The following is a 15,917-nucleotide window of genomic DNA, read 5'->3' on the forward strand; positions in this document are numbered from 1 at the left end:
TCCCTACTACAAAGCAATACATTTTATTTAACTATCATGGTGGTTGTTAAATATTGAGAGTGTAGACACCCTCTCAATCCCAATTAAACATCATCATTAAAACCCCAAAAAATTAATTAGAGTAACATAATGAGATTCACATGATAACCCAAGTACTAGATACTCAAGATGTCCATAACCGGGGACACGACTAACCATGATTAGTTTATACACTCTGTAGAGGTTTGCGCACTTTTCCCCACAAGACTCGATCTCCTCCGCTGGGATTCTCGCACTACATGGTGTTTGAGAAACGGATGACCGAGACATAGTTTTTCAGAAGCGCTCACACCTTACGAAAGGGTAGACCGTAACACCTACTTTCCCCTACATCTGCTAGTCTACCACTGTAAGAGTTCGCACAACTTAGTCAACTATGCTAGAGCCCATAGTAGCTTGTGGCTGCACACGGAAGTTTCTAGTATGAATAATCTCATGATCCCTTTGAGCCTGGGTGGCGGTCCAAAAGAAAAACAGGCAATCGCTGGAATACCTAGGTGCCTCAATCCACCCAGATGTGTATTTAAGTTGTCACCTTAGATAAACCATTAATTTAACAAACTCACATCTATCATGGATACACTCACCCAATCCGTGTCTACTAGCATAGCATGGCATGGCATAATAAGCAAATGTAGAAGTAAATCCCAAAGGTTTGATAATAACAGGTAATAGGTACTACCTAATCTACTTCTCAAACCCACAATTTAATTAGATCCTAATCATGCAATGTGTGAGGGTTGATCTAATGCAATAAAAACTGGGTAATAGGAAGTATGATCAAAGTGTTACTTGCCTTGTCGATGATCCACAAAACCTAGCGATTTGAAGTAGCAAGAGGCGCACTCCGGGTACTCTATCGCAAAAAAACAAGCATACAATAAGTACTCAACTAATGCATAGGTAAAACTCAAATAAGAGATCTAACCAAAAAGTTCAACTTAAGAACTCCGGTTGGCAAAAAGAATCAAATCGAACGAAGCAACGAAAGACAAACGGCAAAAGAAACAAGCTTCGTTTACTAATCTGGATCTAGGTCAAATTTTACAGAGGCAAACACTTGTTTGAGTTGGTTAAACGGAAAGAGGGTTTCAAGACGAAACTCCAGGCGCTTGAATCGCCTGATTCCGATAAACGGGCGAAAAGTTATACTAGAACGAACATCGGATCAGAAATCGCGCTCAGAAAAATCGCGGAATAAATCCAAGAAAAAGAAAAATGACGAACAGATTAACGAACGAACGTTCATTATCTGGATCTAAATGATGAACGCGTTCGTTAAAATGAACGAATGAGCGAATGCTCGCTAATTAACCTAAACCGAGAAAAAAAACGATCTATCTAAAAAACAAAACTAAAAAACCAAAAATAAACCGGACGGTTTTTCGAGGAAAACCGACGGCGGCGGCGAAGTCGACCTCGTCGGCGGCGGACTCCGGCGGCGGCGGGTGACGACGGCTGGCGGCGGCGGCGGCTGGCGGCGGCTGGGGCGGTGGGCGTCTCGGGCTAGGGTTTGGGGCGGCGGCGGATTTGGGCTGCTCCGGCCCCCGGGGTCGCGCTATATAAAGGCCCCGGCCAGGGAGTCCTGGCTGGACACGGCCCGTAGGCGGTTCGCTCCTTTTTTAAAAAAAATATTACGCGCAGAAAAACAAACAAAAGGAATACTAAACGGACTCCAAAAATCCCTAAATAAATTTTCCCTGGCTTCTAAAATCAAGCCACACAGGATGAATATTTAATTGGGGCCTAAATGCAATTTTGAAAAACACGCATTTTTCCTAAATTCAATAAAATAGCAAATAAAACCAAAATAAAATCTTATTTGATTTTTTTATTAAATCCTCAATATTTCTTTATTTTGGGAAAGTCATTTTATTCCCTCTCTCATATTTTTTTAATAGAAATAATTGAAGATAAAATAAATAAAATCAAATGATCCTATCTTCAAAATTTGAGAAAACTCAAATATGAAAATAACAAATCCCCAACTCTCTCCGAGGGTCCTTGAGTTGCGTGAAATTTCTAGGATCAACCAAAATGCAATAAAATATGATATGCAAAGATGATCTAGTGTATAACATTCCAAATTGAAAATTTGGGATGTTACAAGGGCCATGTACGAGCTCCTTGTGGTAAGTTTCTTTTGCAGATTAGCCAAAACATTCATGTAGTCTTTGTCTCATTACTAACTAGTATGACTGAGTTGTCAAAACCAAATGTGCAGTCTGTGTGCGAGAAGTCCGGTCAGACCGCTCCCGCCGATGCCAGTGATTTCTCCTAGGACCACGGTGAGTTTAATTTGAATGGACATTACTTGCTAGTCTTAACATTTGAGTGTCATCATGCTAACGAGACATTGAAAATGATCTTTGGTGCAGCGTAACTCCAGACAAGCATCACACGATCCTTCTCCAGCTACCGGCACGAGCCAGCCCGCTCCTACACCTCCATGATCACGGTAAGTTTCTCTAGTGTTTTGATTAACAAATGCATAAAGACCTAGACTTAGCTTTATTTCCTCCAATATGCTTACCATAATGACCTAGAGTTAGCTTCTTTTCCTCCAAAATGACTTAATAAGCTTACTGACCTCCAAAACCATCCATTTTACCTAAGTTAGCTCTAAAACGATCTGTACTTAGCTTACTTATGTCAAAAATTGCATAATTAGCTTAGTTAGCTCATAAACGATCCATTTTACCTAAGTTAGCTCTAAAATGACCCATTTCACCTTAGTTAGCTTATAAATGATCCATTTTATCCAAGTTAGCTCTAAAATGACCCATTTTACCTAGATTAGCTCCTAAATGATCCATTTTACCTACGTTAGCTTTAAAATGACCCATTTCACCTAGGTTAGCTCCAAAATGACCCATCTTACCTAGGTTAGCTCCAAAATGAGCCATCACACCTAGGTTAGCTCTACAATGATGATTTTTACTAAGTTAGCTCATAAACTAAGTTAGCTCATAAATGATCCATTTCACCTAAGTTAGCTCAAAAACGGTCCATTTCACCTAAATTAGCTCTTAAATGATCCATTTCACCTAAGTTAGCTCATAAACGATCTATTTGAACTAAGTTAGCTCATAAATGATCCATTTCACCTCAGTTAGCTAAAAAACGATCCATTTCACCTTAGTTAGCTCATAAACGATCCATTTCACCTTAGTTAGCTCATAAACAATCCATTTCACCTTAGTTAGCTCATAAACGATCCATTTCAACTAAGTTAGCTCATAAATGATCCATTTCAACTAAGTTAGCTCATAAATAATCCATTTCACCTAAGTTAGCTCATAAAGGATCCATTTCACCTTAATTAGCTCATAAACGATCCATTTCACCTAAGTTAGCTCATAAACGATCCATTTCACCTTAGTTAGCTCATAAACAATCCATTTCAACTAAGTTAGCTCATAAATGATCAATTTCAACTAGGTTAGCTCATAAACGATCCATTTCACCTAAGTTAGCTCATAAATGATCCATTTCACCTTAGTTAGCTCATAAACGACCCATTTCAACTTAGTTAGCTCATATATGACCCATTTCACCTAAGTTAGCTCATAAATGACATATACTTCTTGTTCTAGTCTTCTTCTTGTTCTAGTCTTCTTCTTCTAGTCTTCTTCTTCTAGTCACCTTTTTCTAACTTTCTTATTTGCCATTTTGCAGATTTCATTCACTTCACGGAAGCTAGCTTGCTATGATGGAGTGCTTGTTTTTTCTTTCATTCTCTTCAAGTATTCTTCTAGATTGCTATGACGGAACTTGCTATGTATGAATGGATGGAACTATATATGTATGTAAGATGAAACTTATGTGCTGGATATGTCATATGTTTGCTGTTAAATAGCCCTCTGAAATATATATATATATATATGTCATATATATTAGCTGTCAAAATTGTTGCATTTAAAAAAACAGAAAAAATGAGGCAAAGCAGGATCTTTGCCGTCAGCCACTGATGGCAAAGCCACCTTTGTCGACAGCCGCGGACGGCAAAGGCACCTTTGCCAATAGCCGCGGACGGCAAAGCAGCCACGCGGCGGCCACCTGTGCCTCCTGGGAACTGACCCATTTGGCCAGTTTTCCTACAGCGACGGACGACAAAGGTTTTGCCTATAGTGGCTGACGGCAAAGAGTAAACAACTTTGCCTACAGTCGCGGACGACAAAGTCCTGCCGTGTAGTGACGTCCAGCTAACATCATTCGGCGGACAGCAAAGGCCGGACAAATTTTGCCGTCAGCGGCGGACGGCAAAGGCTGCCGTTAGCCACCTAACGGACTAACAGGGTAATTATTGCCGTCTGCTTTCTTTGCCGTCAGCTGCTGATGGCAAAGGCCCCTTTGCCGTCAGCCGCCGAAAGCAGACGACAATGTAGCTCTTTGCCGATCCTTACTTTGCCGGAGCCTTTTGCCGTCCGCGGCAGACGGCAAAGACCTTTGTCGTCCGCCGTTCCTGCCTTTGCCGTCTGCCGTGGAAGATGGCAACGTAGTTGATTCCTGTAGTGCTTGTATCAAAATCCCCTAAAGTATCTTTGTTCATTCTCCAATTCTTCTCGGTGAATTATGCCTTTGCTACTTTGATTTTCAATTCTTTCGGTGGTTGGTTCAAGAGTTTTCTTCCCTGGTTATCATATCAATTTATTCGTTGCTTCAATCCTACCAATGGTTCGTCGAAGACCTTCTCAAGTTTGCGCTATATCTTTCCGCAATCCTTTCCAATGAGAATGAGTAGTATGCCAAATCCATCGTGCTGTCAATTTAATTGATGAAGGATAAGCATAATGTAATTCTTATTCTTGTTTCATCGAGTATATGCAACTCCTTATTCTGGAGGTTCATCATAATTCTAGGTTCAAGTGCTTCATACTCTCCCGGAGTTCCAAGATCTCTCAATTATATCACCATGATGATTCATCTAAATCATTGCAAGGCTTCACCTTGTGTTTTCAACTTCTCTTTATTTCTATCATCCTTTTATTACCAGAGTTCTTCATGGAGGCTCTATATGGTTGTTCGTTAAGGATCCCTTTCATTCTTCATTCGTTCTTCAAGATTTCTCTTGAAGTTATGATCCACCAAGCTATACTCAAAATTAAACATGGTGCTCAACACATGTTTTGTTTTTAGGAGTTCAAGTATTCCTCTTCCTGCATTCCAAAGTGCAATTCTATCTACCTCATCACTTGAGATGGTGTTATGTCATCCTTGACAATTTATCTTCGTGTTTCATGATTCACAAGTTGTCAGGAATGAGATATTTAAACCCATCATTTTCAATTCGTTCAAGAGATCTTTCCAACCAATCAATCTCTTCATTGGAGTTATATTGGGTTATATTTCACCTAAAGCTTCCCCTAAGGATTGTTGCTATTTATGGTGTTTATAAATGACCCAAGTTCTTCATTTATCCTCTCGGCGAAATAAGTTTCTCGTCTTCTTGTTGATACCAATCCAATCTATTGTTTTTCATTAGTGGCAGAATTTTACCTCAAGATTTTGAGATGTCTGCATAAGCCCACGAGGATCATATCCTTTCGTATTGATATTCCAACAACTCCATTCAATCCTTCTTTCTAAGGATGCTTTCAAATTCATTGGTGGTAGAAGTTATCATTTTATTCTACCTTCTTTCTTCCCTAACAATCTAGCTTCTATTCTTTTGTTCCGGAAGCATTGTGATGTTTCTCTCTTCACTCTTCATCTCGAATTGTGAGGATCATGTTCTTTCCCTTTGCCTATCCATTTAACTGGAGTGTCGTGTTTTCATTCGAGCTCTCTCATCTTATCAAGTTTTGCCTCCCTTCTCAACCGGAGTGTCGTCTAAAATCTTTCTTACACCTTGTGCCATTATTTCAATAGTTCCGGAGGCAGTGTGTTGTTGATCTCATCAAGTATCCTCTCATCTTGTCAAGTTCTTGTTCAATTCCTTCCATTTTCAGTCGGAGTGGTGCCCAAATTACACCATTCTTTTTCCTTCTCTATCTTGTTTTAACCAGAGAGTTGTCGTAATTGATCCTTATCGTTCCTTGTACATCTCGTTTCTACCGGAGTGCTTGCATGTACTTCTTGCCCATTGCAACCCTTTTTCTTATGTCTTTCAACCTACAAGGTTCTAGTAATGTTCCTTGTTCCTCTTTTCTAACGGAGTGTTTTCAACTTCGTTCATCTCCGTTGTCTTCTTTCTTTCAAGTTTTCAACCTCTCAAGGTTCTTTGGTTTCACTCATTTGTCAAAGAATCAACTTAGTTTTACCTCTTCCCCTTCCTCTTCCGTTTTCCCCGGTGCCATCCTAGATCTTGTAGTGGTCGAGTGTTGTGATGCCCCGAGTCCGATGCGCCAGGTGTCTTCCAGTTATTCGCCGACGTTGCCATGTCATTTTCTTACGTGTTGCATTTCATCATGTCATCATGAGCATTGCATAATCATGTTTTCAAACTTGCATCCGTCCAGGTCTCCCCGTTCTCTTCGTTGTCCGTTCTGAGCCCAACCACACTCGCACGCCCCCGCGGCATGTCCGAAATAGTATTTTATAAGTGGCCGGAAAATGTTCTCGGAATGGGTTTAAAGTTTTCATGCGGTGTTGTTATAGTGTAGATAGGCCGCCTGCCAAGTTTCATCACATTCGGGGTCCGTTTGACGCCCCAACGGATAACTATAGTGATAGTATAGTCGGTCAAATCGTCGGACGTTTTCGGTCTCCGGAAACTGTTGCCGGGCTTTCCCTCTCTTTCCTCCCTAGACCGTCTACACCGTCCACTACCTACCGCCAGGCCCAACCTAACCTCTCTCGTCAGCCCGCGGCTCTCCTCGCACGCGCGTCCAAAAACTCCCCCGAACCCAACCCGGACAGTCATCACCGTTGGGTTCGGATCATCCCCAAACATCTATAAAACGTCTCTGTTTTCTTAATTGGACTTCCTAACCTATTTTTTTCTCAGTCGTCCGTTTTAGATCAAAGGGCTTCCATTAGTCTACTTTTAGATCCACTTGCTTTATAAACTAGACCAACCCTAAAATCTAGGGAGATGTCCCATCAATCCCTCTCGGCCGCCGCCACTATCTTCCTCGGGATCCAGATCCACCCACTCTCCCTTGATTTCCCCTGCGAGCCAACCACCACATCACAGCCGCCCAAACCCCGCAGCGCCCCTCCTTCTCCTACCCGAGCCATGCCTCGTCCCTGGACCCCTCCTCGTCTTGTCGTCCCACGACCAACGCCGCCGCCGGCAACCACCAGGCCAGTCCCTCTTGCACTGCCCTTATTCTCCTTCTTTTCTTCTCCGCGTCCCTGCTCAACTCCCTCTTGTTTCTCTCTGTAAAGGAAACCGCCATGGATGCCCGAACCCGACGGCGACCTCGATCTTCAGGCCACCCGGACGAGCCCCTGCTTCCTCGACCGCCTGACCCCTCACGTCCAAGCCGCACAGGAGACGAGCGCCCCGCTGCAGCGCTCGACCCCACGCTTGTCTTCCCGCTCGGACGGCCGCCTCGCCAGCATCCCAGGGCTCGAGCTCTGCCGCGCCATCGCCCGAATTCGCCGCCCTTCGCCAAGTCCTGCTGCTGCCGAGCTCTGCTGCTGCCGAACCTTGGACGAGCATGCCGCCCCATGTTGACTATTCCAGTGACCACGCCAAGCCCAGCTCTGCCTCACGCCAGAGTTGACCCAGCCGAGCGCCTCCTCTGTTGACCCACGCGAACCTAGGTTGCCTGCTTTGCTCGATCGAGCCACCCGAGCACCTCCTACAGTTCGTCGTCGGGGGACGCCAGCGCCGAGTCCCGCTCCCCTCCGTCCTCCACCTTCTCTCCATCGCGCCGCCCTTGGCCGATTCCACTGCCACTGTGTCCTCTGCTTCCCTGTATCGAGCAGCAGCAGCGAGCACCTCGCTAGAACGACCGCCGCCACGCGTTGACCCGCGCCTGGGCTGCGACCAGCGTGTCTAGGGCCCAGCGGGCCTCCTCACCCAGCCGGCCTACCCGGCCTCCTCCCCACCAGCTGAGTTGAAGCCCATGGTGAGACCGCCAGCGCCCAACAGATTCAGCCCAGTAGTGTTTTTTTCAGTCTGTGGCGATTTTAGCTTTTATCCAGTAAAACAGTTTCACAGTATAGACCCTAAACTTCATGCATATCATATCTCACAAACCGTGCATCGGAATTAAAGAAACTTAATATTAAAAATGCTTAGAATTTTGTGTAGTTCCATAATATCCAACTTTAATGCATGTTTAAAATGTTTAACTTGCTGTTTGCATTAATTTGCTCATATGCTATGTTAAAATGATTTATTTCATAACTAAATAACCGTAGCTCCATTTTAAATAATCTTTATATGCAAATGGGGTAGAAAAATTCCTAGTTTAACATGGTAGCACTACTTTGCATGTTTAACAACTCTAAAATATGATTTAGGGCAGAACAGTACGAACTTTAAAATATGCACATGAGGTTTTACCGAAATTGTTGTTTGTTGTTCCGGTCTCATTTAAACTTGCCTAGATAGGTAGTTTTCTTATGGTTCACCATCTTGCCATGTTTAATAACATTTAATATTGTTGGGTGCATAAACAAGAGCGAACCAAATAATTGTTGTGGTGTTTTTTCAATATGCAACTCACTGCATTTTGAGCTCCACTTAATTTGAAGTATTGTTTGTGCACTTTGCCATGCCATGCCTTATTAAACCGGACATGCATCATACTTGGTTGCGCATCATGCCATGTTTATGTGATGTTTTTTTTACTATGTTGCTTGCTTCTTTCCGGCTTGCTTCTCTCATTAGCTTCGGTTTCATTCCGGAGTTGTGAGGATTCGTTCTACTACGTCTGTTTGTCTTCTTCATGGACTCATTCTTCTTCCTTGCGGGATCTCAGGCAAGATGACCATACCCTCGAAATCACTTCTATCTTTTCTTGCTAGTTGTTCGCTCTATTGCTATGCTGCTCTACCTACCACTTGCTATATCATGCCTCCCATATTGCCATGTCAAGCCTCTAACCCACCTTTCCTAGAAAACCGTTGTTTGGCTATGTTACCGCTTTTGCTCAGCCCCTCTTATAGCGTTGCTAGTTGTAGGTGAAGATGAAGTTTGTTCCATGTTTGGAACATGGATATGTTGGGATATCACAATATATCTTATTTAATTAATGCATCTATATACTTGGTAAAGGGTGGAAGGCTCGGCCTTATGCCAGGTGTTTTGTTCCGCACTTGCCGCCCTAGTTTTCATCATACCGGTGTTATGTTCCTTGATTTTGCGTCCCTTACGCGATTGGGTGTTATGGGAACCCCTTGACAGTTCGCTTTGAATAAACTCCTCCAGCAAGGCCCAACCTTGGTTTTATATTTGCCTCACGACCACCTACTTTTCCCTTGGGAGTCGCGCTCCCGAGGGTCATCTTCACTTTAACCCCCGGACCAGTGCTTCTCTAAGTGTTGGTCTGAACCAGAGCACCGTGCGGGACCGTCCCTTGGCAACTTGGGTTATGTTGGTACATGTACGCTTAGCTTATCTGGTGTTGCCCTGAGAACGAGATATGTGCAGCTCCTATCAAGATGTCGGCACATCGGGCGGTCTTGCTGGTCTTGTTTTACCATTGTCGAAATGTCTTGTAACCGGGATTCCGAGACTGATCGGGTCTTCCTAGGAGAAGGAATATCCTTTGTTGATCGTGAGAGCTTGTGACGGGCTAAGTTTGGACACCCCTGTAGGGTATAAACTTTCGAGAGCCGTGCTCACGGTTATGTGGAAGATGGGAATTTGTTAATATTCGGTTGTAGAGAACTTGACACTTAACTTAATTAAAATGCATCAACCGCGTGTGTAGACGTGATGATCTCTTCTCGGCGGTGTCCGGGAAGTGAACATGGTTCTTGTGTTATGCTTGAACGTAAGTAGATTCAGGATCACTTCTTGATCCCTTCTAGTTCACGACCGTTGCGTTGCTTCTCTTCTCGCTCTTATTTGCGTAAGTTAACCACCATATTGATGTTTACTACACAACCTTCTTCTTGTAGATGTTGTTAGGCCTCCAAGTGCAGAGGTTTGTAGGACAGTAGCAAATTTCCCTCAAGTGGATGACCTAAGGTTTATCAATCCGTAGGAGGCGTAGGATGAAGATGGTCTCTCTCAAGAAACCCTGCAACCAAATAACAAAGAGTCTCTTCTGTCCCCAACACACCCAATACAATGGTAAATTGTATAGGTGCACTAGTTCGGCGAAGAGATGATGATACAAGTGGTATATGGATGGTAGATAAAGGTTTTTGTAATCTGAAAATATAAAAACAGCAAGGTAACTAATGATAAAAGTGAGCGTAAACGGTATTGCAATGCTAGGAAACAAGGCCTAGGGTTCATACTTTCACTAGTGCAAGTTGTCTCAACAATAATAACATAATTGGATCATATAACTATCCCTCAACATGCAACAAAGAGTCAGTCCAAAGTCACTAATAGCGGAGAACAAACGAAGAGATTATGGTAGGGTACGAAACCACCTCAAAGTTATTCTTTCCAATCAATCCGTTGGGCTATTCCTATAAGTGTCACAAACAGCCCTAGAGTTCGTACTAGAATAACACCTTAAGACACAAATCAACCAAAAACCCTAATGTCACCTAGATACTCCAATGTCACCTCAAGTATCCGTGGGTATGATTATATGATATGCATCACACAATCTCAGATTCATCTATTCAAACCAACACATCGAACCTCAAAGAGTGCCCCAAAGTTTCTACGAGAGAATCACGACGAAAACGTGTGACAACCCCTATGCATAGGTTCATGGGCGGAACCCGCAAGTTGATCACCAAAACATACATCAAGTGAATCGCGTGATATCCCATTGTCACCACAGATACGCACGGCAAGACATACATCAAGTGTTCTCAAATCTTTAAAGACTCAATCCGATAAGATAACTTCAAAGGGAAAAATCAATCCATTACAAGAGAATAGAGGGGGAGAAACATCATAAGATCCAACTATAATAGCAAAGCTCGCGATACATCAAGATCGTACCACCTCAAGAACACGAGAGAGAGAGAGAGATCAAACACATAGCTACTGGTACATACCCTCAGCCCCGAGGGAGAACTACTCCCTCCTCATCACGGAGAGCACCGGGATGATGAAGATGGCCACCGGAGAGGGATTGCCCCCTCTGGCAGGGTGCCAGAACGGGTCTAGATTGGTTTTCGGTGGCTATGGAGGCTTCTGGCGACGGAACTCCCGATCTATTGTGCTCCTCGATAGTTTTAGGGTATATGGATATATATAGGTGGAAGAAATACATCAGGGGAGCCATGAGGGGCCCACGAGGGTGGAAGGCGCACCCAAGGGGTGGGCGCGCCCCCTGCCTCGTGACTTCCTTGTTGATCCCCTGACGTGCACTCCAAGTCTCCCGTATTGCTTTCTTTCCAAACATAACTTTTCCGAAGGTTTCATTCCATTTGGACTCCGTTTGATATTCCTTTTCTTCGAAACCCTAAAACTAGGAAAAACAGAAACTGGCACTAGGCTCTAGGTTAATAGGTTAGTCCCAAATATCATATAAAATAGCATATAAATGCATATAAAACATCCAAGGTTGATAATATAATTGCATGGAACAATCAAAAATTATAGATAAGTTGGAGACGTATCAGCATCCCCAAGCTTAATTCCTGCTCGTCCTCAAGTAGGTAAATGATAAAAACAGAATTTTTGATGTGGAATGCTACCTAACATATTCATCATGTATTTCTCTTTATTGTAGCAAGAATATTCGGATCCATAAGATTCAAGACAAAAGTTTAATATTAACATAAAAATAATAATACTTCAAGCATACTAACTAAGTAATCATGTCTTCTCAAAATAACATGGCCAAAGAAAGTTTATCCCTACAAAATCATATAGTTTAGTCATGCTCCATTTTCTTCACACAAGAATGCTCTCATCATGCACAACCCCGATGACAAGCCGAGCAATTTTTTCACACTTTAGTAATCTCAAACTTATAAACCTTCATGCAATACATGAGCGCGAGCCATGGATATAGCACTATGGGTGGAATAGAATATGATGATGGGGGTTATGTGGAGAAGACAAAAAGGAGAAAGTATCACATCAACGAGGCTAATCAATGAGCTATGGAGATGCCCATTAATTGATGTTAATGCAAGGAGTAGGGCTTGCCATGCAACGGATGCACTAGAGCTATAAATGTATGAAGGATCAACAAAAGAAACTAAGTGGGTGTGCATCCAACTTGCTTGCTCACGAAGACCTAGGGCACTTGAGGAGGCCCATTGTTGGAATATACAAGCCAAGTTCTATAATGAAAAATTCCCACTAGTATATGAAAGTGAAAAAACAAGAGACTCTCTATCATGAAGATCATGGTGCTACTTTGAAGCACAAGTGTGGCAAAGGATAGTAGCATTGTCCCTTCTCTCTTTTTCTCTCATTTTTTTGGGCCTTCTATTTTTTATGGCCTTTCTCCCCCTTTTTTGGGCCTTCTCCCTTTTATTTTCTTCCTCACTTGGGACAATGCTCTAGAAAATGATGATCATCACACTTCTATTTATTTACAACTCAATGATTACAACTCGATACTAGAAAAAATTATGACTCTATATGAATGCCTCCGGCGGTGTACCGGGATATGCAATGAACCAAGAGTGACATGTATGAAATAATTATGAACGGTGGTTTGCCACAAATACTATGTCAACTACATGATCATGCTAAGCAATATGACAATGATGAACGTGTCATGATAAACGGAATGGTGGAAAGTTGCATGGCAATATATCTCGGAATGGCTATGGAAATGCCATAATAGGTAGGTATGGTAGCTATTTTGAGGAAGATATAAGGAGGTTTATGTGTGAAAGAGCGTGTCATATCACGGGGTTTGGATGCACCGGCGAAGTTTGCACCAACTCTCAATGTGAGAAAGGGCAATGCACGGTACCGAAGAGGCTAGCAATGATGGAAGGGTGACAGTGCATATAATCCATGGAGTCAACATTAGTCATAAAGAACTCACATACTTATTGCAAAAATCAACAAGTCATCAAAAACCAAGCATTACGCGCATGCTCCTAGGGGGATAGATTGGTAGGAAAAGACCATCGCTCGTCCCCGACCGCCACTCATAAGGAATACAATCAAATAACACCTCATGTTTCAAATTTGTTACACAACGTTTACCATACCTGCATGCTACGGGACTTGCAAACTTCAACACAAGTATTACTCAAATTCACAGCTACCCAACTAGCACAACTTTGATAACACTATCTCCATATCTCAAAACAATCATCAAGTATCAAACTTCTCTTAGTATTCAATGCACTTTATATGATAGTTTTTATTATATCCCTCTTGGATGCCCATCATATTAGGACTAGTTTCATAACCAAAGCAAATTACCATGCTGTTTAGGACTCTCAAAATAATCTAAGTGAATCATGAGAGTTCATCTATTTCTTCAAAATAAAACTACCACCATGCTCTAAAAGATATAAGTGAAGTACTAGAGCAAACAACAAACTACTCCGAAAGATATAAGTGAAGATCAATTAGTAGTTGAATAATTATGCAACTATGTGAAGACTCTCTAAAATTTAAGAATTTCAGATCTTGGTATTTTATTAAAACATCAAGAAAAATAAAAATAAATAAAATGACGCTCCAAGCAAAACACATATCATGTGGTGAATAAAAATATAGCTCCAAGTAAAGTTACCGATGAACGAAGAAGAAAGAGGGGATGCCTTCCGGGGCATCCCCAAGCTTAGGATTTTGGTTGTCCTTGAATATTAACTTGGTGTGCCTTGGGTATCCCCAAGCTTAGGCTCTTGCCACTCCTTATTCCATAATCCATCGAATCTTTACCCAAAACTTGAAAACTTCACAACACAAAACTCAAAATAGAAAATCTCATGAGCTCCGTCAGCGAAAGAAAACAAAACACCACTTTAAGGTACTGTAATGAACTCATTATTGATTTATATTGGTGTTAAACCTACTGTATTCCAACTTCTCTATGGTTCATACCCTCCGATACTACTCATAGATTCATCAAAATAAGAAAACAACACATAGAAAACAGAATCTGTCAAAAACAGAACAGTCTGTAGTAATCTGTAACTAACGCAAACTTCTGGAACCCCAAAAATTCTAAAATAAATTTCTGGACGTGGGAATTTATCTATTAATTATCTGCAAAAAGAATTAACTAAATATCACTCGCCAATAAAAAATGGCAGCAATTCTCGTGAGCGCTAAAGTTTCTGTTTTTTACAGCATGATCGCAAAGACTTTCCCCAAGTCTTCGCAAAGGTTCTACTTGGCACAAACACTAATTAAAAGCATAAAACCACATATAAACAGAGGCTAGATGAATTATTTATTACTAAACAGGAACAAAAAGCAAGGAATAAAAATAAAATTGGGCTGCCTCCCAACAAGCGCTATCGTTTAACGCCCCTAGTTAGGCATGATGATTTCAACGATGCTCACATAAAAGATAAGAATTGTAACATAAAGAGAGCATCATGAAGAATATTACTATCACATTTAAGTCTAACCCACTTCCTATGCATAGGGATTTTGTGAGCAAACAACTTATGGAAACAATAATCAACTTGCATAGGAAGGTAAAACAAGCATAACTTCAATACTTTAAGCACATAGAGAGGAAACTTGATATTATTGCAATTCCTACAAGCATATGTTCCTCCCTCATAATAATTTTCAGTAGCATCATGAATGAATTCAACAATATAACCAGCACCTAAAGAATTCTTTTCATGATCTACAAGCATAGAAAATTTACTACTCTCCACATAAGCAAAATTCTTCTCATTCGGGATAGTGGGAGTATCATAAGAGACTTGAATATTATAAATTGTTTCCACAATTAAAGAGTAATGTTCAGAAAAAGGTAATCATAATCATGACAAGTTTTATAAATATAATCATCTCTACTTTTTATAGCATATGTATCATCACAATAATTATCATAAGTAGCAACTTTGTTCTCATCATAATCGATTGAAACCTCTTCCAAGATAGTGGAATCATTACTAAATAAAGCCATGACCTCTCCAAATCCACTTTCATAATTATCATAATAATATTCAACATCCTCCAAAATAGCGGGATCATTACTTCCTAAAGTTTCCACTCTTCCAAACCCACTTTCATCAATATAATCATCATAAGTAGGAGGCATGCTACCATCATTATAAATTTGCATATCAAAACTTGGGAGACTAAAAGTATCATATTCATTAAACATAGCTTCCCCAAGCTTGGGACTAACATTAATTGCAGCAAATATATTCTCAAAAACATCATCTTCATCAAACATAGCATCCCCAAGCTTGGGCCTTTTCATATCATAAGCATAATCACTCTCATCATTAATAGTATGGATAGCACCAATAGTATAGCAATTATCATATTCTTCCAAGCAAGTGCCAAAAAGATTTTCAAGATCATAAGAAGTATCATTATCTTCCACAATTATATTTTCATGAGGCATAATAGTAATAGGAGCAACATTATTTGGGGGAGATATCTTTTTACCTCTCTTCCTTTTTCTTTTCTTCTTCTTCACCACAACATGTGTGGGTTCGATCCTCTTTTTGGAGCTCCTTATTAATGAGATTGGTTGAATAGGAGGCTCCTCCTCGTTACCTGATTCATCATAAGAAATAATAGGAGGGTATTGGGAAGTCTCTTCCCTTTCATTAGTATTCTCTTCATCTTCTATTTGTTTTTTTCTTTATGTAATTGGCAATATAAGGATTTTCAATACAATTCACCGCACAATACATATAAATTTCTTCTAGATCAAAGTTAAGAACTC

This window comes from Triticum aestivum, chromosome 4A (genome assembly GCF_018294505.1).
Source record: "Triticum aestivum cultivar Chinese Spring chromosome 4A, IWGSC CS RefSeq v2.1, whole genome shotgun sequence".
Lineage (NCBI taxonomy): Eukaryota > Viridiplantae > Streptophyta > Magnoliopsida > Poales > Poaceae > Triticum > Triticum aestivum.